The sequence below is a fragment of the Quercus lobata genome, chromosome 10, assembly GCF_001633185.2.
Source record: "Quercus lobata isolate SW786 chromosome 10, ValleyOak3.0 Primary Assembly, whole genome shotgun sequence".
NCBI lineage: Eukaryota > Viridiplantae > Streptophyta > Magnoliopsida > Fagales > Fagaceae > Quercus > Quercus lobata.
The window spans coordinates 45,053,646-45,080,951 of NC_044913.1; the positions used below are offsets into that span (position 1 = coordinate 45,053,646).

Genomic DNA, 27,306 nt, shown 5'->3' on the forward strand with positions numbered 1-27,306 from the left:
TGTGGTGGGGCTTATTGTTATGTCTATTGGATGGACTTTATTAGAACCATGTTGCCTATTTCCAGTCTCTACAATTGACCTAGTTTCCTTTCTAAAATTTTCCCTAAGACAATTCTAGACCCAGCATTGTAGTAACCTTTTCAATTTAAAGCGTGGTTGTAGAACCTAATTCTTGTTTTCAAGCTTTCTTGAATGAAAATCAGTGGAACAATGTTAGTTGTAATAAAATTTTATAACAATGTTAATTGTAGAAGGAAAAATGAGTGTGGATTTAAGACTCATGGGGTGTGTATGTGTTTCTTAAAAATAAAAAAATTGAAATGATGTTCCTAAAACTTCAATGCCCTTTTGGCCAGTTGGTGGAAGTTGGTGCCTGTTTTGGTGGTTTTTTCACACTGTTGACAGTGATCTGAGGTGTAGGGATAGTCACAATTTAGTCTTTGTACCAATCTTGATGAAATTCGACTCTGCTTGGGTCATGTGAGTGGTGGCTGTGATGTTGACGTTAGAGAGGGTATAAATATCTTGGTCTGTGTGTGAGTGTGGTCACTGAAGCCTAGGAAGAGGAATGATGTCGTCGCTGGAGTTGGTTAACACCGAAGTTGCAGAGAAGTTATGGCAGTGGCTGTGAAAGGGGGCTTTAGTTCTCTGATACAATGTTGTGCTTTGGGAAATGTGTTTAGGTTTAATTAATTTACCCAAACATACATATGTATTAATTTTTTGGATACATTTTAAGTGGGAAGGGGATATTTGAACCCTGAATATTTTTGTAAAACACTAAGAAATGCTATCTGACCTAAAGGTCACTTGTGCAAATACATATTTTTTAGAGGTGAGTAACAATATTACAAATTTATTCTTCGCTTATACACATTCATTACGGTCTGCATTCTTTGTTGCCAGAGGTAATTATGAAGTTGGTGCTGATTTACATCCATCAAAGGAAGTTGTTGGTCATAATTTCTTATGCAACAAAAACAAAGGAAGGGCTAGGTGGATATTTTTGTGATTGGAAAACGTAGCAGGCTCTTTTGAGCACGCGCTATCTTTTTTTAGTTTTTTGGTAAAGTATAGAAAAAGAATACATCATTTTGGTTTTAGCTTTTTTGGTGAAGTATAGAAAATAGAAGAGCTTCTCAACTTTTAGTTTTTATGTAGAGTTTTTTTGAAACTTCACTTTTTCTCGCTTTTTTCACTTTTTCAATTTTTTTCAAGGTACAAAATCCATTTTCAAAAGACACACAGAATTTGCTTTTATATTCCTTCCCTCTCTTCTTTGCTTCAAAATGGCGGACATAAGGGGTAGCAGGAAGACACCACTGAGCCTCAACCGTTACTGTCTTCTCCAAGACCTCTCCGCTCCTCCAAGCACTCTTTCGGTACTCACTCCATCTCGCTCTCTCTCTCTCTCAGAATTTATTCAAAATTTACACTGATTATTGAATATTGTGTCTCCTGTAGACGATGATGGTATTCCCCAATTCTCAGGGATCACTGATTTTGATTCTCCTCCACTTGGTACTTCTCTCTTTCTCTTTCCTCACTTCTTTTTTCCATCAATATTTTTGAAATGTTTTAGAGGAAATGTTGAGTACTTTACTGTATTGAATTAGGAGAAGCGAAGCCATTGATTATCAACAAAGACAATGATAATATTCCCGATGGTTCTGATTCTCTGCTTGGTATTTCTTTATTTTCCCCATTTATATCTTGTACACCATGTGTATGTATAAATTTCTGTATGAATAGCAGTGTTTTTGTTGTTTTATTATGTGGTTGATTTTTATTTTTATTGAGCGGGTTTGTAGAGTAAAGAGACTGTTTAGATGTTTATAGAATTTGCTGGTGAGATTAGTTTTCTTCCTGGAGTGTTTGGCTATTGATGTGGAGATTTTAACTTGAATAATATCCCGTATCTCATCATAAATGAAATGAACATTTACTGTTATGAAAAAAGTTTACAAGTTTTATAAATTTAGGTAATGAGGAAAAAAAAGAAGAAGAAAGTGGATGAAGACTATATAAGGGTAGTTATCTGTATGGATTTCATCTAGCGGAATGTGATTAGATTTTCTGGCTCTATAACTGGTAATATAGTTACTTTTCTCTTTTTGTGGTACTTTTGGATAGTAAAACATTACTTTGATAGTTTCTTTATAAGGTTGGGAAAAAAAAATCAGAAAATAGATGGTGAGATTACTTCAGTGTTGGCTATGACCATGAAATTATGGTACATATATATTTTGAGTTATCCTCTAGAAGTGACTTTTCTTGACATCTAGGTTAGTTTTATTACTTACATTCCAAAAGAGGACACCGTTGGTGGACTTCATAAGCTCAGCCACACTAGCCTTCTTATTCCTGCAAAATCTAAACAAGTCATGATAGTTGACTGCAAGAGATGTCGGTTAATTTAACAATTCACAATATTAACTGCTGTATTTTATTGATTCAAAACCTCATTAAAGGTTAATATTACCAAAAATAGTAATAAATGGGGGCAAAAGTAGAAATTTGGGAAGTTTTTGGGTTTCACCTTTAATATTTGTGAGAGTGGATGTCTTTTAGCTAACATTGACAGAAACCATTTTCATAAATTGTTTCCTTCAACCACATCTCTTGATTATTTCCAAACTTGGCCGAATTGCACTTTGTCTGAAGGAAACTATCTTATAAACTATCTGGCAACTAGAGGACCTAACTTGGAGCCTTTTGTGGTTGGATCCCTAATCCAACTGCTTTGTCGTGTTACATTGTTTGGGTGGCTTGATGAAAATAGATTCAAAGAGGTGATGAACTTTTTAAGCCAGGTGATGATTGTTTTTTCTTTCTTGATTTTTGTTTATTTAATTTTGTTATTTTTTTTTTCTTTCCTCTTTATATTTTAAAATGATTGCTTTGAGGAAATATATACCATTATCTTCTCATGTGGCACATTTGTTTTCTCATTCAGTTAGGTTGTTAGAATAGGACTTTTTATATAATAACATTTTGGTTACATTATTATAGTGGTATTTTGTCATCATCAACATCGTCATAAATAATTGTATGCATTGATTTATTTATGTTTTTTGGGTTTATACCAATTATCTAGGTAATTGGTAATCACATTGTCTGTTGGTCGAAACTACTAGGGCTGACTTAGGCTAAAAGGCAAACCCAAATTCCAGTTTTGGACAATTGCCTATAGCCCTTTTATGATAAGTAATAAAATCATATTAAAACATAGGGACCTCCTCATGCATATATAGAGTAAGTCTTGTGTAGGGGTGGCAAGGTAAGCCCAAACCCATTTGCCCACTCTAATTGAACTCAAACCCACCCAATTATTAGTTAGGTTAAATGGGCATCAATCAAATTAGACCTAGTGATTATTGGGTTTGAACTAAAAACCCATTGACTCTCATTTAACCCAAAAACAATATACCCAAATTCAACCCATCCCTTCCCATAAAAAAATAAAAAAATAAAAAAAAAGCCCTTAGACATTTCAGTGTTTTAGGGTTTTCATTTTCCTTCATTTTCTTGGCCTCCAAACACCTCTCTCTCTCTCTCTCTCTCTCTCAAAGAACAATGAGGCACAACAAACACAACACAGAGACTAGTGGATTTCTCGATGTGGCAGTGTGGGGGTTTCAGCGTTTGTGTTTGTGTTTTAGAGCAGATTTTGAGCTGGGTTTTGGGTTGTGTTTCTGTTTCGGTATGGGTTTCGGTGTTTGTGTTTCTGTTTCGGCATGATTTCGGGTTGGGTTTCGGGTTTTGTTTGCGTTTCAGGTTTGTGTTTCGGGCGTGGGTTTCGGCCTTTCTGCGTTTCGGGCTGGTTGTTCTCAATCTCTTGGTTTCGATCTGGGTTGCTCATATTTCTGCTCTTTTTATTTTTTTTAATCTTGTTTTCAGCTCATATTTCCGATATGTTTGTTTTTCTGGTTTTTCTGATCTAGTTTCGATCTACGTTTTTTTTTTGGTCTCAGACCACCGAGTCTCGCTTCTTAGGAACCATATCTGCTTCTTACAGTGCTTTTTTGTTTGTTTGTTTGTTTGGTTGCTGAGAAAGTGCAGGAAATGGAAGCTAAATGCTTAATAAATTAGACCCCTTTTTGTTTTTTTTTTTTTTTAAAAAAAAAAAAAAATTGTTGTTTAGATAGTGCTGTTTGCATGCCAAGAAAGTGTGGGAAAATAAAAGAAGGATGATCCAATTTGAAGCGATTTTCTTTTCAAGCTTGTATCTTTTGTTTAATTTGATTTTTTGGGAAAATAAAGTGGAGACTAGAGAGAGTGGAAAAGGGAATCCAAGAAAGTGTTTAAGGTTTTCACTTTAATGGCATTTTGGTAATTGAGTAATTGGGTGAGTTGGGTTTGGGTTAGAAGCAATTAGTTAAATGGGTTTTAATGGGTAAATGAGTTTTATATATCTAACCCAATTATGTCCACTTTAAACCCACCTATTTGACACCCTTAGTCTTGTGCCACATATAGTGGCACAACAAATGTCACAACTCGCCCATGTGGCGAGTTGTGGTTGGTGGGTCCATGTGGAGATACCCCTCCACCAACCACAACTCGCCACATGGGTGAGTTGTGGCATTTGTTGTGCCACTTTATGTGGCACAAGACTTATTCATATATATATGGTGTATAGAATGGTGAAGAAGAATACATGTGGTCAATCTTGATTAATATACGATTAAGATATTCTTGCTTACAAGTTACAAATTATTTTCTTTCATCAGGCACCATATCATTGTGCCATTGGTTTGAAGATATTGAATCAGCTTGTTTCAGAGATTAGTCAGGTTAGTAGCGTAAATGTATGATTAAGATCTTCTAGTTTTAATTGAATTATGCTGTTTTGTAGTGGTACTTTAGTTATGTAATGTATTATAAGTCTGTCTTGCTGTTTCCTCAAAAAAAAAAAAAAAAAAAAAAAAAAATCTTCAAAATACAGGTTAAACTCTCATTAGTAAGGTGTCTTCATCATCAAGTCCTACTTGGATGTCCGATCACATTACAATATTGATCATTATTGGGAGGTATAGACGTTTAGAGCGAGTGACAATACTTGGACCACAAGGGAAAATTTTATGCCATCAATCGTAGTGGTAGAGATTTTATATTAATATTTTTAACACAAATTCGGGTCAAGGAAGGGAGTCCAAATAACCATGTAGTTGACTACCATTTACCAAATTCAATGTTTCCAATAAGTTTCTCCTACTTGAATGGGAGTTTCATCTAAGGAAATTATTGTATATACTTTATTATTATTATTTTGTTAAGTTTATTGTATATACAAAACAGGGCTGTTCCTAACAGTCGATGACTCCAATTAGTTGTGGTTCTCAACTAATTGCGCCAATAAGTTTAAAGCTGCATCAATAATCTTGTAATTCAATTAACTCTACTTAATATTTAATTGGAAGTGTTTAATATTAAATCCCCTCTCCACCCAAAAAAATAATAAGTTTAGAGTCACAACACAAATCCTGGCCATTTCCCCACCAATTTAAAAAAAAAAAAAAAAAAAAAAAAAATCTACTAACTCAAAAGTAATAATGGAAAGTATTGACTAATTAAAACAGTACTATCAGCCAGAATTAGTGAAGAGAATAGAATAAAGATATGAAGGAACATTTTCCCACCACACCGGCAAACCTCTAACGTGTCTAGCATGTCGAGCTAGGTTATTAGTAATTTTATTTCCAACCCTATGTACATAAGAGAAAGAAATACAACTGTTGGCAACTAAGGAGGATTTGGCCAAAGAAATAATTTGCCCAAAGGAAGAGAGGGATTCATCAGATTTGAGGGTGTTGATCACAACCTCTGCATCCCCCTCAAGGATATAGGGACTGATACCGAGCTCCTGGGCAAACTGGATTGCTCTGGTTGTAGCCATGGCTTCCACAATTTCAGGTGAGAACAGAAGGGGGGCTTGTTCTGATAGGGATGCCACCACACTACCATTGCAATCTTTGACCACTACACCCAGTCCTGCCTTGCCTAGTTTAGGGAATGTAGCCCCATCAAAATTTATCTTAAAACAATCTCTTGGAGGGGGAGACCAATGAGAGCGAGCTTTTGAGTTCTCGGCAGCAAGTCGTTGTGGTGGAAGTGAAACGTTTATGTGCTTGAAATCTGTGAGGGCTTGCGTGGCTTAGGGAAGCACTTGTGAGATAGGAAAATCACGTGAACTCACTTTGATTTGATTTCTTCTGTGCCAAATTGTCTACATTACCATTGCCATTAACTCTAAATTCTCCTCTTCCGCATGCACGAAAGCAATCAGGTCTTTAAAGGATTGGAAGTTTTGAAGCTGTCGGAATTCGAAGCCCTGCAAACCCTCCTAAACTTCATCAATCTTTGAGCATTCCCAAAGGGCATGGCATACTGTTTCAGAGGTTAAATGACAGTGCTCGCATAAGTCCTCTGTTAGGATTTTCCGTTTCCAAAGATTTTGCTTAACAGGGATTGCATTGTGACATGCTCGCCAAAGAAAATTCCTGACTTTATTGGAAATAGAGAGGCGCCAGATCCGCTTCCAAATGTCTTCATCATGCTCGTGATCAATCCATGGGGTTGAAATATTGTTCTCTTTAGCTAAAAACTTTTTGCCCGATTTCACTGAATAGGCAACTGAAGAGTTATAAGGCCAAATAACCTTGTCTTCCGTGGGGTGATGATTGAGTGGAATGCTTAAAATTAGCTCCGCTTCTTCTAGTAGAAAAAGCCCACGGATTAGATCAGACTCCCACCTTCTTTGAATCGGGTTTGAGGTCTGAAACCTTAGCATCTTCGAACCCTGGTACAACCTGTGAGAGTATTTTTGGATGATCAATGGAAGGCAGCTAGGCATCATTCCATACACTAATAGATTCTCCACTCCCAACCCTCCATCTAGCACCTTGGAGAAGAACATCCCTTCCTTTTAAAATACTTCGCTAAGCATGTGATCCTGAAGTAGAATCTGTGGCTTCCAAAACAGAGCAGTCCGGAAAAAACCTTGGTTTAAAAACCCTATAGAATAGAGAGTTTTTATTATGTAGCAATCTCCAAGCTTGCTTTGCCAAGAGTGCATCATTAAAATTTGTAAGGTCTTTGAAGCCCATCCCACCCTCATTCTTAGATTGGCAAAGTGTGGACCACTTGACCCAATGAATTTTCCTTCGATCTCCATTTTGGCACCACCAAAATCTTCTAGTAAGACTTTCAATTTTCAAACGGCCTAGTGGGAGTTTGAAACAACTCATAGTATATGTGGGAATTGCTTGGACCACTGCCTTTATCAAAACCTCTCTCCCTGCTTGTGACAAGAGCTTTTCATTCCAAACTTGCATTTTCTTCCACACTCTCTCCTTGATGTAATTGAAGTCAGCCTTTTTATATCTCTCCACAAGGGCAGGTAGACCTAGATACTTCTCATATAGTATAATTTTTGGCACTCCCAAGGCTGTCTTTATATGATTTCTAGTGTCTTCACAAGTTGCTTTGCTGAAGAAGATTGTTGTCTTACTGCGGTTAATTAGTTGGCTTGAGCATTTTCCATAAACCTCCAAAATGTCCAGGACTTTTTGGCACTCTTGAACAATAGCCCTACAAAACAAAAGGCTATCGTCTGCAAATAAAAGGTGAGTTAATCTTGGACTATATTTGCAAAGTGAATAACCCTTAATTTTTCCCTAATTTGCAGCTTGGCTTATGAGCCCATGAAGACCTTCTGTGCATAGTAGGAATAGGAAGGGTGAGAGGGGGTCTCTTTGAAGGATGCCTTTAGATGGTGTGATCATGCCTTTAGGTTCTCCATTTGCTAGGATCGAGTAGGATACTGTTGTCACACAAAGCATGAGCAATTTAATCCAATGCTTCGAGAAACCTGAAAGTTCAAATATGTGTAAAAACACCCTTGAACGTTTGGACCCCCAATTTACAAATTAACCAATTCAAGCTTTATGTCAAACAACTAGTGTGCGGAAAATGAACATAAGTTATAATATAGAATTGGAAAAATTATCTAAGCCAAATTAAAATCACAGCCCACAGCAGATAATAAAAGGAAAAGATAAAAGGGAAGGAAGATGCAAATATAAAGACAACACGCGATGTGTTATCGAAGAGGAAACCGAAGTCCTCGGCGTAAAACCTCTTCGCCGTCCTTCAAGCGGTAAACAATCCACTAGAAAATGTAATTGGGATACATGGATAGCAATAGACCCTCCAAGCCTAATCTACCTAGTGCACCTAAGCCCTCCAAGCTTCTTGCTCCAACGAGGTTGCGCCGAACCTTTTTCTTTTCTAGCTTCCTGGATTCCGCTACTAGACCGTAGCATCAACCAATGTAGATTGGTTCCTTCCTAACTGCTTCCCAAAACACCAAACAGCTCTCTCACAGTGATGAATATGGTGAGAACAAGGTTTTGGTAAAATGTCTCTCAAGGGTTTTACAATGGAGAGGAAGAGAGTTGAGGAATTTGAAGAGACTCTAATGTATAGATTGTAGGTGAATCAATCTTGTTTTTCTTTAGGGTTTTTCTCTCAAAATTCTCTCTAGAAGCACTCTTTCATTTGTGGGTATAAGGGGTATTTATACTAGAGTGAGAGGAATGTGAAACGTCAGGTTTTACAAAACAGGGGTGGCTCGCGGCTTGGTCTCGCGACTTGACTAAGTCGCGAGATCTAGTCGCGAGATAACCGTATGACCAGTTGTCCTGTTTTGTCCTGTAGTGTTCTAGCTAGCATGACTGTTCACCTTCTGGCATGCTTGGCACATGTGCTGCATCTGGCGGCTTGCAGCCGCGAGTCTCTGTTTTCTTGCACACTCTATCTCACTTACTACCCTTACAACAAACCCACCTAAATACAGGGTTACTAAATGCTGAAATACAAGCAAATTTGACACGGAATAAAGCCAATAAGATGGTTGATTAAATTCAACCTTACAAAACCCATCTTCACCATAATTGATTCCAAATAATGCCACTCCACCTTATTGTAGGTCTTGCTCCTATCAAGTTTTATTGCCATATATCATAATTTGGTAACGAGGAAGTCATGACCTTTCCCATAATATTTTTATCCACCAATTAAAACCTACTTAACAAATTGAATTTCACATGTTAAAGGATGGAGCGGGTTCAAGTTGTCCACACTTGGTGCTAACTGCCAAGCCCTATTTCCAAGAAGTGACCTAATCTTAGGCCAAAAAAAAAAAAAAACAAAATTGGCAGGGCTAAGTAAGTGGGTAAGGGTCACTTGGAAATTGGGTATTGACATATTGATTAGACATAGTCAGAGAGCTTAGGCCTAAGAGCTAGAGGCACCAACGTACCTTCCTAATGGTTGATGGTCCTTTGGCATCTTCGGAAAAAGTTGACTGCGAGTTTGATTCCAAATTAAAAAGTTAACATATTTCGTTATTCAGTTTATTTTTACTATTATTTCTAGGTTCTATTACACTTTTTGGTACTATTCATGAGTCTCATTATACTATTTTAGCTAACTTTTACATTTATCTACAGTATTTTAAATAAGTGGATTATCCAAACAAAGAAACAAAAAATAGAAGAAAAAAAGAACAGGCTATTCGAGGATAATTGCTAACTCCATTTATCCATTCTACCTCCATAATGTTTCTTGGATATCAACCTGAGTGCATTAGCCAACATGAGTGTATCTCAATGTAAGAGAGAGAGAGAGAGAGAGAGAGAGAGAGAGAGAGATGATATAATATTTTTGAAAAAAATAATTAAAAGAATTAAAATTTTGAACAACTTAATTAGAATGAAAATACTAACTTGAAATTGAAGACCAAAGATTTGTTTGTCGATAGCGAATGAACATAGCACGAAATTTATGTCCATTCTCTCTCTCCTCACTTAATTTTCTTCTTTCTCTTTTACACATGGTAGAAGTGTAAATTCTTACAAATCAACTTTTTTTATCTTCTTATTTTTCTTCTCAACTAAACAAGGTGAGTTGATTTTAATCATCCTTCTACTTTTCTATCCCCAATCAAACACTAATAATGAAAAATAAAATCTTTTATATCTTCTTATGCCCTTACAGTCTTGCACTCATATTTACATAGAAAAATTGGACAAATGGTTAAGTGTTTCAAAAAAATCATGGGACTTCCTGTTCTTCAAAGTCTTTACTCAGCACACTAGATCACCCCTCTCTCTAAAAGCCTAAATGATAAGTTTCTTAACCCAAGTCTTACCTTAAACACATGGCAATGGTTTCTTCAAGACTTATCTTCCTCTTTTCCATTTGCATACTGATTTCTCAAGCCATTGCTCAGCTGAACTTCCTATACTATTTCTGCTTAGACAAGGGTAACCACACAAGCAACAGTACCTACAATACAAACCTCAATCAAGTCCTTTCCTCCCTTTCCTCCAACACAAAAATTAACTATGTGTTCTACAATTTTTCTTATGGCAAAAGCCCTGACAAAGTATATTCACTTGGACTTTGTAGAGGAGATGCCAAGCTAGATATTTGTCATAGTTGCCTCAATAACGCTACAAATCTTCTCCCTCTGCTTTGTTCCAATCAGAAGGAAGCAATAGGATGGTATGACTATTGCATGTTACGCTACTCATTCTGCGACATATTTAACATCATGGAATATAGTCCTTTTTATATATAGAACACAAATAATGTATCAGCTAATTTAGTTTATTTCAATCAGGACCTGAGGACCTTGTTGGACAGCAAAAGAGTTCAAGCCGCAGCAGGTGGTTCTCTTCGTAAGTTTGCGATGGGAAATGCAACAGCACCAAACAATCAAACACTATATTCACTTGTGCAATGCACACTTGATTTGTTCGATCAAGATTGCAATGATTGTTTGGCTGGAGCTTTGGGAAATATTTTGCAATGTTGTGGAGGCAAGCAAGGAGGGAGAGTTATTACAGCCAGCTGTTATTTTAGGTTCGAGGTCTACCTCTTCTATGATGCCTAGTGCTGTCCATGGGTCGGGCGGGTCAGGTTTTTGCCCAACTTGCAACCACCCATACAAGATCGGGTGGGTGGTTTTTCAACTTGCAACCGACCTGTAATAGTAATAGGTTCGTCGGTTCGGGTTGCTGGCAGGTGGTGGTTGATTTCGGGTGAACCCGATTATCACCAGAATGCTTCGAAATGTGGTGAGATCTTGCCAAATCCATCCCAGATCCGGTGAGATCCCATCGGATCTGGCGAGATTTCTGGCAAATCGTGATGAGAAATCACTGGTTCGGCCAGATCCGGTGTTTAGTGTGACAAAAATTGACGGATTTAAGTGAAAAAGTGGCCAGAATCTGAAAAAATGGTCGGAATCTGGAAAAATGGCCGGATTTTGAATGGACTTCGGTTTGGGTTGAGTTTCACGGATTTTGAAATTAAAAACTGACAACCGACCCGCTGGGGTTGGGTTAGTGAGGTCAAAACTCGCGTCTGATCGCTAGAGTTGTCAGATCAAGTGGTGGCGGGTCAGACGGGTTGGGCGGGTTGCCGATTTCCATGGACACCCCTAATGATGCCAAAGCTGATAATGCATCATCACTATCACTGTCTCCACCAACCAGGGGCGGCCCAACAAATTTGGAGGCCTAAGACAATATAATTAAATAGGACCTTTTTGTTATCACTTAAATAATATTTAACTAGTATTTAATATCAAATATTTTTTTTTCATAACAAAAATCTATTCCTTTCATTTTGTAATATGTTTTTTTTTTGGGAAAAATGCTAAAGTTATAATAAATTTTACTAAAAAAATTTCAAATGATGTAGAAATAAATGTGATTAATGACACCTCAAGATGATAATAAACAAGCATTTGAATGAATGATGTTAGGGATATTATAAATTTTATAACATGAGATTTTCAAAGATGTATCACTGATCACAAAAAATAATTCAAAAATGCATTTAATAGGTTATTGATGTCCACATATCATATTAATTGTCACATCAATTTGCAAAGTTTTCAACTAAAATTAATAATATTTCTAACATTTTCTTATCTGAATTATTTCTTGTGATTAGTGAAACATATATTTGTAAGGGAAAAATGTTAGAGATACAAATTCTTTTACAAAAACTTTTACAAACTAATGATGTGGTAAATGATTATAGATAAATAAAAAAACGATGTTATCGGTGGGCCTAGATGAGAACCAGTAAGAAGTTGGCTATAATAACAAATTGTAAAAATGTTGTAAAATAGTTTGTAATTGTAGCATTACTTTATTTATTATTATTTTTCTACATCTCCATTTTAAAAAAATAATATATCAATTTTTCCCCCAAAATTTGGGGTCTTCCTTTAGTAGGGGGCTCTAGGCGGTGGCCTAGGCCTAGGCCTAGGGTCAGTCCTACCACCACCACTAGTTAGTGTGCTTTTATACTATTTCCCCCCACGACATAATTTGGGGATTATTTTTTACTATTTTGTTTTTCATAAAATGATACTTAGCTACTACAAATTAACAATAGTCAGTGTGGTCCGTCAATAAATTGACTTGCATTAAAACAAACAAAAATTTGTTATATACTAATAAACATGACTTTCCTATCTAGAAGATTTTAATAAATGATTAGTTTTTGAAAGGTCATTGCTGTTGCATGCACATATTATAAATTGTGTTGCTTTTTAAATAATGCACTAACGTCTTGTTCAGGCGAATCTGTGGATGAGATTAGAAGGGTTGGAATCTTTGCAGTTAGGCTTTGGCCCTACTAAAGTAGCAACAGATGACTTTTCTAATGCAAATAAGCTTGGGCAGGGTGGATTTGGTGTTGTTTACAAGGTAAACCTAAAATTATTGTGATGCAACAGATGACTATTGATTCAAGCAGTTTCCCTCCCCCTCCCATCCCAACCCCAAATTGTAAAAGTTTGTAGTCAGGATGTACATCTTAAGTCCAAAGGGTTAAATATGTTTTATTCTAATACATTTTCAAGGTAAACTCTCTGATGGACAAGTTATTGCTGTGAAAAGGCTTTCAAAAAATTTAGGACAAGGAGATCTTGAATTTAAGAATAATGTTTTGTTAGTGGCTAAGCTTCAACACCGAAATTTAGTTAGACTCTTAGGACTTTGCTTGGAAGGAATTGAAAGGCTTTTAATTTACGAGTTTGTGCCCAATGGAAGTCTTGACCACTTCATTTTTGGTATGATTTAATTTCTACCTTTATTTCAAATTATATTCATTGTAATTTATTTTGATCACATGTCTTTTGTGGATAGATTTCCTTCACATTTTAGTCCAATATAATATATTTAATTGACTTTGTGTAGATCCAATCAAGCGTGCACAGCTAGATTGGGCAAGACACTACAAAATAATTGGAGGCATTGCTCGAGGTCTTCTCTACCTTCATGAAGATTCTCGACTTCGTATTATTCATTGAGATCTCAAAGCAAGCAATATTCTATTAGATTCTGAAATGAATCCAAAGATTTCAGATTTTGGCATGGCAAGATTGTTTGAACTTGATCAAAGCATAGGCAATACAAGTAGAATTGTGGGGACCTAGAAAGTATTGTACTTTTTTTTTGACAATCTAGTATCTATCTTACATAGGTATACTTGATGATTACATTGTACCAAAAGAAACAATATGAAAGTGCTAATAAATATTGTTGGAAGTAATTGTGAATGTGCAGTGGATTTATGTCTTTGGAGTATGCAATGCATGGGCAATTCTCAATAAAGTCTGATGTTTTTAGTTTTGGTGTGCTAGTGTTAGAGTTAATAAGTGGACGAAAGAATAGTTCCTTATGAAATGGAGAGAATATTGAGGACCTTCTATGCTATGTAAGTATTTTTATTTTTGGGTCTAAAGAGGGTAAAATTTAAGGTTGATGGACCAGTTCAAATGAACCTAACGATACTAAATTAACGAGTTATCAAAATAAGACGACAAACTGAGGTATTGGACGAAGAGATCACATGACAGATGGTCCTCCTATATGGACGGGTTCTAGGTACATGGGCCCTAGGCCGATTGATATCGAGGCCATGTGGCACCCATATGGTTTAAGTAAACTCCAAAGAATCTTAAATGGAAATATCTTGCGCCCTACGATAGCCCCTGATAACAGAGTCCCTATATAGGAAGAATCCTGCAAAATACGTACATTAAAGATGATCTTTTCTAGAAGAAAAGTTCTTTCTGTCTAAGAAACAGGAGTCAGTTCTATACTACTATAAAACCCTAAGCCTTCAAAAACAAGGTACGCATAATTTACCCCAGTTCTAGTACCCTAGAGTTGTGAAGAATTCTCTAACTTAACTTTCGAAGGGTATTTGGTCAGTACCACACTGGTACTTTTTGTAAGGTCTTCTTCTTTTTCTATGTTGTGCAGGATTTTGTCTAGAGCACATGAGGACTGTGCAGCTTACTGACAATTTTCGGCTTCATCAGTTGGCGCCGTCTATGGGAATGGTTGATTGGAAGTAAACCATACTACTGCTTACCGGACAAAATGTTACATGGTACTTACTTGTTTGATGGCAACCACCAATAACCATTAAGGGGATGAACTGCGCACCACCGCCCTTAAGAGACAGGTTCAAACTCTTGCTGCAGCTATAGAATGCCTCACCAAGCAAAATCATGACCTAGAAGAGCAACTATGCCAAAAGAACGTAGCACTTAACACCTAAGAGGAAGACCAGGAAGGTACCAGCGTTGAGAGGAGGAACTAGGAGGGGCCGAAAGGCAGATGTTCACAGAGGTGCAGATGATGAAAGATAGGATGGATTTCATGATGAACGCCTTCAGAGGATGGGTATTAAGTGACCTTGACGAGCTAGTCCATCAGACGGACTCGCCTTTTACTGCACCCATCACTTCATTCCCCCTCCCACTGAAGTTCCACATGCCACAGGTAGAAACCTAGACGGGTCAAAGGATCCTTTGGATCATCTAGAATCCTTCAAAAACCTAATGCACTTGCAAGGCGTGGCAGAAAAAATCATGTGCCGAGTTTTTCCAACTACACTGTATGGTCTTGCGAGGGTATGGTTCAGCAGGCTGACGCCCAACTCTATCAGTACCTTTAAGGAACTGAGCACACAGTTTGCTTTGCATTTTATAGGGGGCACAGGTATAAGAAGTCCAATGTATGCCTAATGAACATCAAGCAGCGAGAGGAAGAAACACTGAGATCCTACATAACACGTTTTAACAAGGAGGCCTTCTCGATTGATGAGGCTGATGATAAGATACTAGTTGCTGCATTTACCAATGGGTTACGGAAGGGTAAGTTCCTATTTTCATTATACAAAACGACCTAAAAACCATGTTGGATGTGCTTTATAGGGCCACCAAGTACATGAATGCGGAAGATGCATTATTGGCCCGAGAAGAGAAGCCCAAGAAAAGGGTGAGACTAGAGGATGCATGGCAAGATAAGGGCTGGAAGATGGCTAGGACTGGAGAACAACGAGAGGAAAGGCGCTCCAAACCCCCAACTGGAAGGTTCACTAGTTTCACCCCACTAACTGCCCTGATCGATTAAGTCCTAATGCAGATCAAGGACGAAGGAGCCTTAACATTCCTAGGAAAGTTGAAGGAAGATCCTAGTAAGAGGTCTAGGGAAAAGTACTGCTATTTCCACCGTGATCACGGTCATGATAAGTCTGATTAGATAAGGAAAATTGCAAAGGTTTGTTAGTGAGGAGAGGATGGGCCCACCACAGGAGCAAGTTGCCCGAAATGAAAACAAGCGTCCTAGGCCCCCCTAGGAGACATAAGGATGATTGTAGGGGGAACCACAATTGTCGGTTCATCCAAGAAGGGGTGCAAAACCTACCTACAGATAGTGTAGAGTGTCCAACTGATGAGCTTCGTCCCAAAGATTCCACGGATCGACAACTCTGTAATTGGGTTCACAGAAGAAGATGTCCGGCGTCTCCACCACCCATATGACGATGCACTCATAGTTAGCATACGGTTAAAGGACTACAACACCCACTAGGTCCTTGTGGACAACGTGAGATTTGCCAATATCTTCTACTACCCAACGTTCCAGCAAATGAAGATAGAAAGATAACGATTAGTTCCAACGAACGCACCGCTCGTCGAATTCAGAGGAACAAAAGTATACCCCTCGAGTTCAGTCACCTTGCCCGTGACGATCGGTGGTTACCCTCAATAGATTACCAAGGATGTCACCTTCTTAGTTGTCAACTGCTCGTCTGCCTACAACGCCATTCTAGGTCAACCTACCCTTAACTCGTGGAAGGCCGTAACATCAATTTATCACTTGATGATCAAATTTGCCACCAAATACGGATTGAGAAAGGTACATGGAGATCAAGTAGTGGCTCGCGAGTGCTACATTGCCATGTTGGAGATGAATGATTATTTACAAACAATGTGTATATAGGAGCAGCAGACAATGGCAAAACCCATGAAAGGATTGAAAGAGGTACTCTTTGATGATTCTAGGCTTGAGTGAACGACCTAAATCAACGCTCTTGCCAGCCCACTAGTAAGATAGGCGCTCATTGCATTCCTAAGGGAGAACCAAGATGTCTTCGCCTGGAGCCATAAAGACATGCCTGAAATTAATCCTTCGGTTATTGTCCACAAGTTGAATGTATCGTCCTCTTTTTCCACCATTCGTCAGAAGAAGCGTGTATTTGAGTAGGAGCGAGACAAGACCATAGTGGAGGAAGTTCACAAGCTACAAGAAGCAGAATTCATAAGAGAAGTGTACTACCCCGATTGGTTGACCAACATAATGATGGTAAAAAAGGCCAACGAGAAGTGGAGAATGTGCGTGGACATCACGAACTTGAACAAGGCATGCCCTAAAGATAGCTACCTACTTTCACGAATCGACTTCTTGGTAGATTCGACAGCAAGACACTAGTTGCTGAGTTTCAAGGATGCATTTTTTGGTTACAATCAGATCAAGCTGGATGAGGCTGATCAAGAGAAGACCTCATTTGTCACTAGCCAGGGTCTTTTTTGTTACAAAGTAATGCTGTTCAGACTCAAGAACGCGGACGCCATGTATTAAAGGCTGATGAATAAGATGTTTGCACATCAGATTGGGAGGAACATTCAAGTTTACATAGATAGCATGTTAGTGAAAAGTGTCTGGGAAGAGGACCATCTGAATGACCTCAAGGAAACCTTCAATACCATTCATTCCTATAACACGAAACTGAATCCAAACAAGTGTGTGTTCGGGGTGACACCAGGAAAATTCTTGGGGTTCATGGTGTCCTAGAGAGGTATGGAGGTCAACCCAGATAAGATACAAGCTATAATGATGCTAACTTCACCGAAAAGCACCAAGGAGGTACAGAGCTTGAACGATAAGATAGCTACACTGAACAGGTTCGTCTCAAGAGCAACGAATAAATGCCTACTTTTCTTTCGTGCATTGAAAAAATCCTTTGAGTGGACGACCGAGTGTCATCAAGCATTTGAGGGCCTTAAGGCATATCTTTCTTCCCCATTGTTGCTGAGCCCGTCCAAGCCTAGAAAAGAGTTGTTTCTCTACCTAGCCGTCTTCATAGCCACTGTCAGCGTAGCTTTAGTCAGAGAGGAAGACGGGGTGTAAAGACCTGTATACTTCACGAGCCGAGCACTCCGAGGTGTAGAAGAAAGGTACCCTCCGATGGAAAAGCTAGCCTTCACCCTAGTAACCACAGCCCACAAGCTCAAACCTTACTTTTAGGTGCACACAGTGATTGTTCTAATCAACAAGCCCTTACGGAGAGCAATGAACAACCTCGGAGCTACTAGATGGATAGTGCTATGGGCAATTGAGTTGAGTGAATTCAACGTACATTATCATCCACGTATGGCCATAAAGGGACAAGTTATTGCTGCCTTCATCATAGAATTCACCAACATGGAAGATTAGGGGGCAGGAGTGAATCCATAATGGAGTGTCTACACTGACGGATCATCCAACAGACTAGCAGGCAGAGCTGGTATGGTACTCCATATTCTAGAAGGGGACGAGGTTGAATGCATGATTTGACTTGATTTCCCTACGATCAACAATGAGGCAGAGTACAAGGCCTTAATAGTAGGACTAGATCTCGCTAAAGCGGCAGGAACCACAAATGTGGTCCTATACTACGACTCTTAAGTAGTCATCAGTCAGATTAACCGTGACTATGAATGCAAGGGCGAATGAATGAAGAAATACCTCGAGCAAGTGAAGATTCGAGTAAATGACCTCCAAGCAACATTTGTTTAAATCCCAAGGGAGGAGAACGAGCACGCCGATCATCTCACCAAAGTTGCATTGGCGGGGCATATGATTATCCCTAGTTAGGTACTATCCTTCGTTCAAACTTCACCATTGATAGAAAGTATTAATGTACAGGAGATAGGTTCCAAGAACAATTAAACAACGCTAATTACCTCCTACCTGAAGGGAGGTGTACTGCCTAATGGCAAAGAGGCTACAAGGAGGTTGAAGGTTCAAGCAATATGGTTCGTGCTAATTAAAGACGTTTTATACAAAAGGGGCTTCTCACGCCCATACCTGAGGTGTCTTGTCCTCGTGAAGGCAGGCTATGTCATGCGAGAGGTCCACTATAGAAATCATTTTGGATCACAGTCTTTAGTGCACAAACTAATCTGGGTAGGATACTATTGGCCAACCATGTAGAAGGATGTCATTGCATATGTTAAAGCTTGCGACAAGTGTCAGAGGATTGGCAATCTCATTCGGCAGCCAACAGAGGAGCTCACACCTATGACGTCCCCGTGGCCTTTTGCTCAATGGGGATTAGACATCATGGGTCCGTTCCTAGTAGCAAATCGACAACTAAAATTCCTGGTGGTCGGTATAGACTACTTCACCAAGTAGGTAGAAGCCGAAACCCTGGCTACCATCACAGAGAAGAATGTGTGAAACTTTTTATGGAGGAATGTCATTTGTAGGTATGGTATACCTAGAGTACTGGTCTCAGACAATGGGAAGCAGTTTGACAATGACACATTTAGAGACTTTTGCTTATAACTAGGGATCAAGAATCACTACTCATCGTTAGCCCACCCTTAGGCCAATGGACAAGTTGAGGTCACGAACCGATCCTTACTAAAGATCATCAAGACTTAGCTTGAGGGGGCAAAGGGTATGTGGCCGGAAGAATTACCAAGTGTTTTATGGGCATATAAGACAAAGGTAAGAAATTCTACAAGAGAAACACCGTTCCGACTAGCATATGGAAGCGAGGCAGCCATCTTGGTTGAAGTAGGACTCACAAGCTATAGAGTGGGAAACTACGACAAGAGTAGGAATGGTGAAGCCATGCATCTACAACTCGATCTAGTAGACAAGGTCAGAGCAACAGCTGAGCAAAGGTTAGCACGATACCAGGACCTCATGGCTAAGCACTACAACTCCAAAGTTAGACACAGGGACTTCCAAGTTGGAGATTTGGTCTTGAGAAATGTGATGGGTGCAACAAAAGACTCCTTCCAAGGGAAGCTAGGACCTAATTGGGAAGGACTATATAGGATCGCGTTGTGGCATAGGAAGGGAACTTACCATTTGGAGATATTGGACAGGCAAAGATTGCACCACCCCTAGAACATAGAGCACCTGAAGAAGTACTACCAATAGGCAAAAGCATGGACAACAAGACTCCTTATTTCCAGTTTATTGCTTTTTAGTTAAACTTTTATCATCTATAGTTTTTTTTTTTTTTTTTTTTTTTTTTTTAAGCCCGAATGGCAGTTTTTTGTTTTCCAAAAACAATTTCTATATGCACATCTATCATAATAAGAGGAGTTATTCAAAATACCATGTATATGCTATCTACATTTCTGCAGAAAATTATTAAGTCCATATGTGGACGGGTTCATCCCAAAGGGTGAGCTGAAAATTATTAAGTCTATACATGGATGGGTTCATCTTAAGGAGTGAGCTGGAAATTATTAAGTCCATACGTGGACGAGTTCATCTCAAGGGGTGAATTGAAAATTATTAAGTCATGCATGGACGGGTTCATCTCAAGGGGTGAGCTAAAAATTATTAAGTCCATACGTGGACGGGTTCATCTTAAGAGGGTGAGCTGAAAATTATTAAGTGAACGGGTTCATATTAAGTCCACACATGGACGGGTGAGCCGAAAATTGTTAAGTGAATGGTTTCATATTTAGTTCGTACACGGGCAGATGAACCCCAAGGGGTAATTCAAGATTAATAAATCAAATTCCATAGGTGCATTAAAGTCCAAAAATGGACGGGTCCAACTAAGGACTTCATCCCATGGAATAGAAGGAAACATCAAGATAACTAAATTGGTGTGCAAAATATATATTCAAATAAATGGACAAAGCAAGAAACGATAAATAAAAAGCCTATGAAAGGCAAATGTTTATAGAAGCCCAAAAACGAGGGTGACAGAAAGAATCAATATTGTTCTCTCAAATGAACAAAAATTTATAATATACAACGTAAAAAGACAAAAGATAATAATGAAAGACTACTGTTGCACAACGGGGGTCTCTTCCTCCTTCTCCTTAGCCGTCTAGTCCACTTCAAGTTGACGAACACCGTCCCTAACAGATTTTTTTTTGGTTAGCATGAATGGCCTCCCCATCAACTTGAGGGTCAGGATTGACATCATTGGCAAAAAGCTCATCGGTTCCTTCAGATTCAACCGGACGGGTTGGGGTTTGGCCTTCGGCGTCGATGTTAATATGGGATAGGTCTAGGTCTAGGAAGGAAGTTTTGACCTAACGGAGGCAGTCATCGAAGCCATCGGCAAAAGGACCTCCTAGCTCGGCTAGAAGAGCTATGGAGTCACGGTATTCCTTTATGGCATCCTCCTTAGCTCGATGGAGCTGCTTCTTGGACTTGGTGATTTCATCCTCCTTGTCCTTGAGCTCTTTATTTAGTGCCTCAGTCTATTTCTTTGCCTCTTTTAAGAGCCTCTTTGTCAAGTCAAACTTCTTCTCCTGGATGACCTTCCAAGCCTTTAGCTCCCCAAGCTCAGCCTCCGACGTCTCTGCCTTCGCCCTCACACAGTCTATCATCGTCACCTAGGACATGCAATGGTCCATTAGGCCCTTCATCATGAGCACCCCTTGCAAGCATCCAAAACTAGGGTTACAAAGAATAAATAAACAACATGACAGAAAGAAACGGCAGACGGAAACACTCCTAAGCCAAGCTAAAGAGACTTGTCTCCCGCATGGCCTCAATAGAATGGTTTCCCAAGTCCTCGTAGTCTTCACTTGTGAGGATGGATGAGAGTTGCTTAAGAGCATACTGAGGGTCCTCACAAAGAAGGACGAGGCATTTTTCATCAACAGGAACTTAACTCATCATCAAGCCCTTATCTTTCCCATGAACAAGTTTGGGAGGCAGCTTTGTCTTTGTAGTAGTAGCCCCAATTGACCCTATCGTCACCTTGGGTTTCTTAGGTGGATGGTCGGTCTTGTCCACTAGGTTCCTCTTTATGGATGGGTGGGACGGACCTGCTCCTTCCTTTTTCCTCGCAGCTACCTACTACTTGATGTAAGCCCTTCTCCTTCAGTCTTCCATTTTTGTATAAGACGGACCAAAAAAGGAGTTAGATAAAATGACTATGAAATAAAAAGGGAAATATGCGACGGACTTACATTTACGCACTAAATGGTCAAGGCGACAAGCAGCTTCTGTGGGTTCAGGACCCTCGCAATACCAATGGATAGTATCCAAGGTAATAAGCTTCACCCAAGTTCTCTCCGATAACTTGATCTTAAAGATTCGCTCTAGGAAACTCCACTGCTCTAGAGTAACCTTTGGACGGTCTCAAGCTACAATAAGAGACGGTCAGTACATTATATGAAATGAGTAATAACAAATAAAACATCAGACTGACGGACACCTACCGGACAGGGGCATTATGCCCCAAGTCTTGTCCACTAGCATGTACTCCTGGTCATCAGGGTGGCACATCCAATTGTCCCCCTCAAGGAAGAAGTACCGACTCTTCCAGCTCTTGTTTGAGTCGGGGATCTCACACACTAACCTAAGAGACGGCTTCCTTGGTAGGAAGCTGTACATTCCCCTTGATTAGATGATCTCGGATGGATGGTAGCAATGGAAGAATTCCTCCATCGTCATCCTTCATGCCCCCTTTGAAAGAACTCTATACAAGACTTTTGCGCCAAGAAAAACCCTCCAGACGTTGGGGGAGACTTGGGTGATGGCCAGCCCAAGATATTGGTGAAGGCGACGGGGAAGGGCACTTAGTGGGAAACTAAGTCCCGTTTTAAACATTTGCTCATACACTCCGACGTCATCGACACCTCGGTAGTAGAATTTTTCAGATTTGTATGGTAAACAGATTGGTATGTTAAAGGGAATCTGGTATTTTTCCCTAAGGGTGTCAAAGTGTTTTTGTTTGATGGTAGACTTGAAGTCATTCATCGTCCACAATGGACGAAGAATGAACTGCCTAAGGCCATCAGGTCCTATGATAGATTGGGGAGGGGGTTCAGCACTGACTAATGTTGGGAAATTTCGACTTCTGTTGAAAGAATTAACAAGTTTTAAACCCAAGTTGTTAATTAGATTTATTATGAATAAAACTTTAAAAAAAAAAACAAACATCAATATCATGTCAAAATCATGCAGCGGAAAAATAAATAAGACAAGATATGATGACCTAGGAAAACCAATGAAACAAACTAGTTTCATAGTAAAAAACCTGGGGGGAAACCTTCCCGAAAAGCAATCCACTATAGAAAAGAGAAGTTTCGGATTTAGTACAAAACCTTTACTCTAGACTCTATAATCCTCGTAGATGAACTTACAGCAAAAACCTTTTACCGCTTCAGAACCTCTGAACTCTTCAATATATGAACGCCACTCTTTTTGTTGCATGAATCCCAGTACGTGACTCACTCACCAACTTGAGGAAGAAGAATGTTGGCTACAAAGTTCTTCACTTCATCAACAATGAAGATCAAGAAGCACTTGGTCACAAAACCCTAAGGCTCAAAGACGCAATAACTTCTTTTAGAGAGAATAAGGCATCGGTCACCTTTTGCATATGTTCTCCTTGTATTCTCTTATATGACGGCCTCTAAAACAAGCCTTATATATATCTAGGGTTGTGAGAAAAGAAGGCCCAAAGACACATCTACGGATCCCAAGAAAAACAGATTAGAAATTCTGTTTTTGTAAACCTTGACAGATAGAAGCTGTCGAGAATTTGTCGAGCTAGCTATCGAGCCACGGGGCTGAAACAGCTTCTTAAACCTTGACACATGCTAACTATCGAGCTAGTTGTCGAGCTTTAGTAACTTTCCACTTTCGGCTTGTTTTCTTGGATAGACTTGAAGGCTTCAACACTTGATCTTGAAATATGGTTTCTTGAAGTATTTAAACACATCCTAAATCTACCCAAATACAAGTAAAGTACGTTTTGTCAAAGGATAAGCTAATTACATAAAATAGTGACATATGTTTTTAACAAGTGAATCACATATGTCTTAACAACTAAGTCGTCATTTGAGCCACCCTCTAACCCGTCCACATCCACATCCACATCCTCAGCCCCCTTCAAAGAAGATAAGTTGGAGGATGAAACTCGTTCATCATAGGAGGTGTCGGGGTCATCATGACCTAATGGACGCCCCGTCACGAACACACGATTAATCACTCGACGCCTCACTAGACATTTGTCACCTATACATGATGGATAAAACCCTAAGACTCTACAGTTCTACATAGTGGGCGGACATGCAATATTAAAGAAAAAGCAAAAATTATATATAATAAAGTTCAACTTAGGCAAGGAATACTTACAGGTAACCGATGCAAGTAATCGACGGAGAAAATAGACGATGGTAACGATCTGATTGAAAAGTAGACAGTATGTTTAGTTCTGGTAGAAGACGGTAGCGCTTTGACTGGAGATTTGTTATAAAAAGTGAAAAATGAAGGGAAGAGGTAGCATATATATAGAGGAAACGGCACGGAAGATAAAGGGATGCTTTGGTCAGAGTAATCAGCCACAAGAAGTATGACATATGCCCCTACGACATTTATGGCTCTAGGCTAGCCTGTCAATCATAGCCCGCTTCCCAGGGGCTAAGTTAGACTGTCACTCCACAGGTCCATCCATGTATAGGGGTGACGGACCCATGTAATGAGGAGGTAACTGAAGAGGGTAAAAATTAAGGTTGACGGAACCGTTCAAATGAACTTGACGGTACTAAATTAACGAGTTATCAAAATAAGATGATGAACTGAGGTACTAGACGGAGAGATCACATGATGGATGGTCCTCCTATATGGACGGGTTCTAGGTACATGGGCCCAAGGCCGACAGATACCGAGGCCATGTGGCACCCATATGGCTTAAGTAAATTCCAAGGAATCCTAAATGGAAATATCTTGTGCCCTACAATAGCCCTTGGTCAATGGAGTCCTTATATGGGAAGAATTCCACAAAATACGTACATTAATGAGGATCTTTTCTAGAAGGAAAGTTCTTTCTTCCCAAGAAACAAGAGTTGGTTCTATACTATTATAAAACCCTAAGCCCTCAAAAACAACATACACATAATTTACCCCAGCTCTGGCACCCTAGAGTTGTGAAGAATTCTCTAACTTAACATTCGGAGGGTATTTGGCCGGTACCACATCGGTACTCTCTATAAGGTCTTCTTCTTTTTTTGTGTTTTGCAAAATTTTGTCTAGAGCACGTGAGGACTGTGCAGCTTACTGATGATTTTCGGCATCATCAGGGTCTAATGGCACATATACCCTGTAAGTATGGAATGGTAGGACTGATTATTCAAATCCCACCATGTGGTTCGATGGGAGTGGAGAAATTTGAAAGAATACCCCTTATCTTTATGTTTATGATGTGAAGTATCAAGCATGCTACCCGTTGGGCTGTACCTATTAGTATGGCACTAATAATGTCCATAAAGTGACAAATTATTGATGTGGCTTGTATGGCTAGTTGGCTTTATACCAAATACATAGGAATCTAGCAAAATTGAAGGATCAGGAGATTAAAGGAAATGAAGAAATGCATCCCAAATATGTTTCTTTTTAAAACAAAATGAAATAATGTTTTCTCAAATACTTAATTTGTCATTTTAAATTATCTAGCAGGTATGAAAAAATTGGAAATAAGATATAATTTCAAATCTTATAGATCCCACATTAAAGGCAGGTTCAACAACTGAAATAATGAGATGTATTCACATTGGATTACTATGTGTTCAAGAAAATGTAGCTAATAGACCAACTATAGGATATGTTGTTCTCATGCTCAATAGCTACTTTATTACTCTACCAATACCATTAGAACCAGCATTTTTTATGAACAATGGTACTAAATCAACCATTCACTTGCAATGGGAGAATGATTCAAGGGTGACGGAGTCAAATCAATCTAAAAGTAGCTCTGTCCAAGCTTCGATAAATGAGGTGTCAATCACTGAGCTATCTTCTCGCTAGTGTTTAATGAATTTGAAATTTAATACTACTATTTTTCGTATTTATTTTTTTTAATTGAAGAATACACAATATATGAGTTATTAATACATTAACAACTTAGCATTCTTTTCAAAACTTGTATTATTTAGTGACCCAAAAAAAGAAAAAGAAAAAAGGATTTGTTTATTGTATTATGGTGTGTGATGGCCAAAGTCCTTAAACACTATGCTTGATTCGCTTTTCCTCATGTGTTTCGCATCCAATGGAAGCTTCTAAGGCAAAAACATAGGTCTTAACATAGGGTTTTTTTAGCCCATCAATTAGTATCAATATATATATATATAAAAGCAAAGACCTCATGTGGGAGCATGAGATTCTTCCAAGTGGCATATTCTATGCGAAGAGAATTGAAATAATATTCTCAAATGTCACATCATAGATAAGAACAAATTAAATATTCACTTTTTATTTCATTTGGTTCAATGTTTCAAGACTACTCTAATTGAACAATAAATATTCTTTGTATCCTTTGGTTTAATGTTTCAAGACTTTTATCCTTCACACATACACATAAAACTCATTGCATTTTAAATCATCATTTTCACCTCTTGCACTTCTACCCCTTTATATATACCTTCACACAACATTTCATGTCATCCCATATCAAATACATATAGACAAAAAACGATGTCATTTACTTTCAATCTTTCAATGACATCTACCTTGCTCTAACATTGTGTCTCATCTAATTCTAACCCGTATAAGTTGGCTACAACCAAGAAAGTGAGGCCTATATTTTATATTGAGTGACAATGACAATTATGATTTTGATGTTGAGGTCAGATGTTGTGAATTGTAGGTTTTGTAAATGAAGTAATTGATTGTGGATGTTGGGGATGTGTATTTTGTTTTGGAATTACACATTTTATATCAACTTTTATTCTATAATATTCCTCCAAAGTTGATTTTTTTTTTTTCTCATTACTTCAATTGAATAATTATAATGAATATGTGTGTGCAATTTAGAATTGTTTCTTTTTATGATCAACTCATTACTAATAAAGTTTTATAACAATTATGCTATATAATATATACAACATTCTCCAAAACTATCTTACATAAAATATTACAACATTATCCGTGCATCACATAGATAACTTACTAATTACTAATAATATTGCTCTCCTGGTGCTAAAGAGTCAGGAAGTCAAGGGAGAACCCAAAAAGTCACATAATTAGTTTATTGTTATCCTAAAAGTTAAATTTGAATCATTATAGAGAATTAGGGGCTATTTGGTTTTAAAAAAACCATTGCTCATCACTCCTCACTCAATTTTTGTCACTCATCACTCATCACTCACTACTCATCACTTATCACTTAAAATACCCCAATTTCCTAAACCCTGCACGTTTGGCACACTGTTTTCAATTGCTCATCTCTTAAATATTTTTACTTTTTGTAGGACCCATACCTGAGCACTTGGTTAGAGACACCTTGACCCATACTTGATTTCTGTTAGCTTACCTGCCTCACCCTCATTCCCTACCATTTTCTTCACTTCTTATTTCCCTTTCACCCTTTCAGCCCTGTTACTCGCCCAAAACACAAACCCGAACCCAGCTAAAATAGAAGAAGCTTGGATGCCAATCTCCACTGTCACCAGGGCCGCTTGACCTATCTCTCTGACGTGTACCGGCGACGTGATCTCCTCCATCGTGAGTAGACCTAGTGTCATTGACGAAGTGTGAAGAAATGTGACCCATTTCCTTGATTTGTCATGGACAATCTCCTCTAACGCAACACGGTGCTACCTCATCCCTTTTTGTACTCTCTTAGCTTGTTTCTTTATCTGATTTATGTTTTTGGCATTTGGGTTTT

At 38.6% G+C, this 27,306-nt stretch overlaps 1 pseudogene; it reads left to right on the top strand.

Annotated features, from left to right (window-relative positions):
* Positions 1-1,318: 1,318 nt before the first annotated feature.
* Positions 1,319-25,448, top strand: LOC115963651 (annotated as a pseudogene).
* Positions 25,449-27,306: the final 1,858 nt, after the last annotated feature.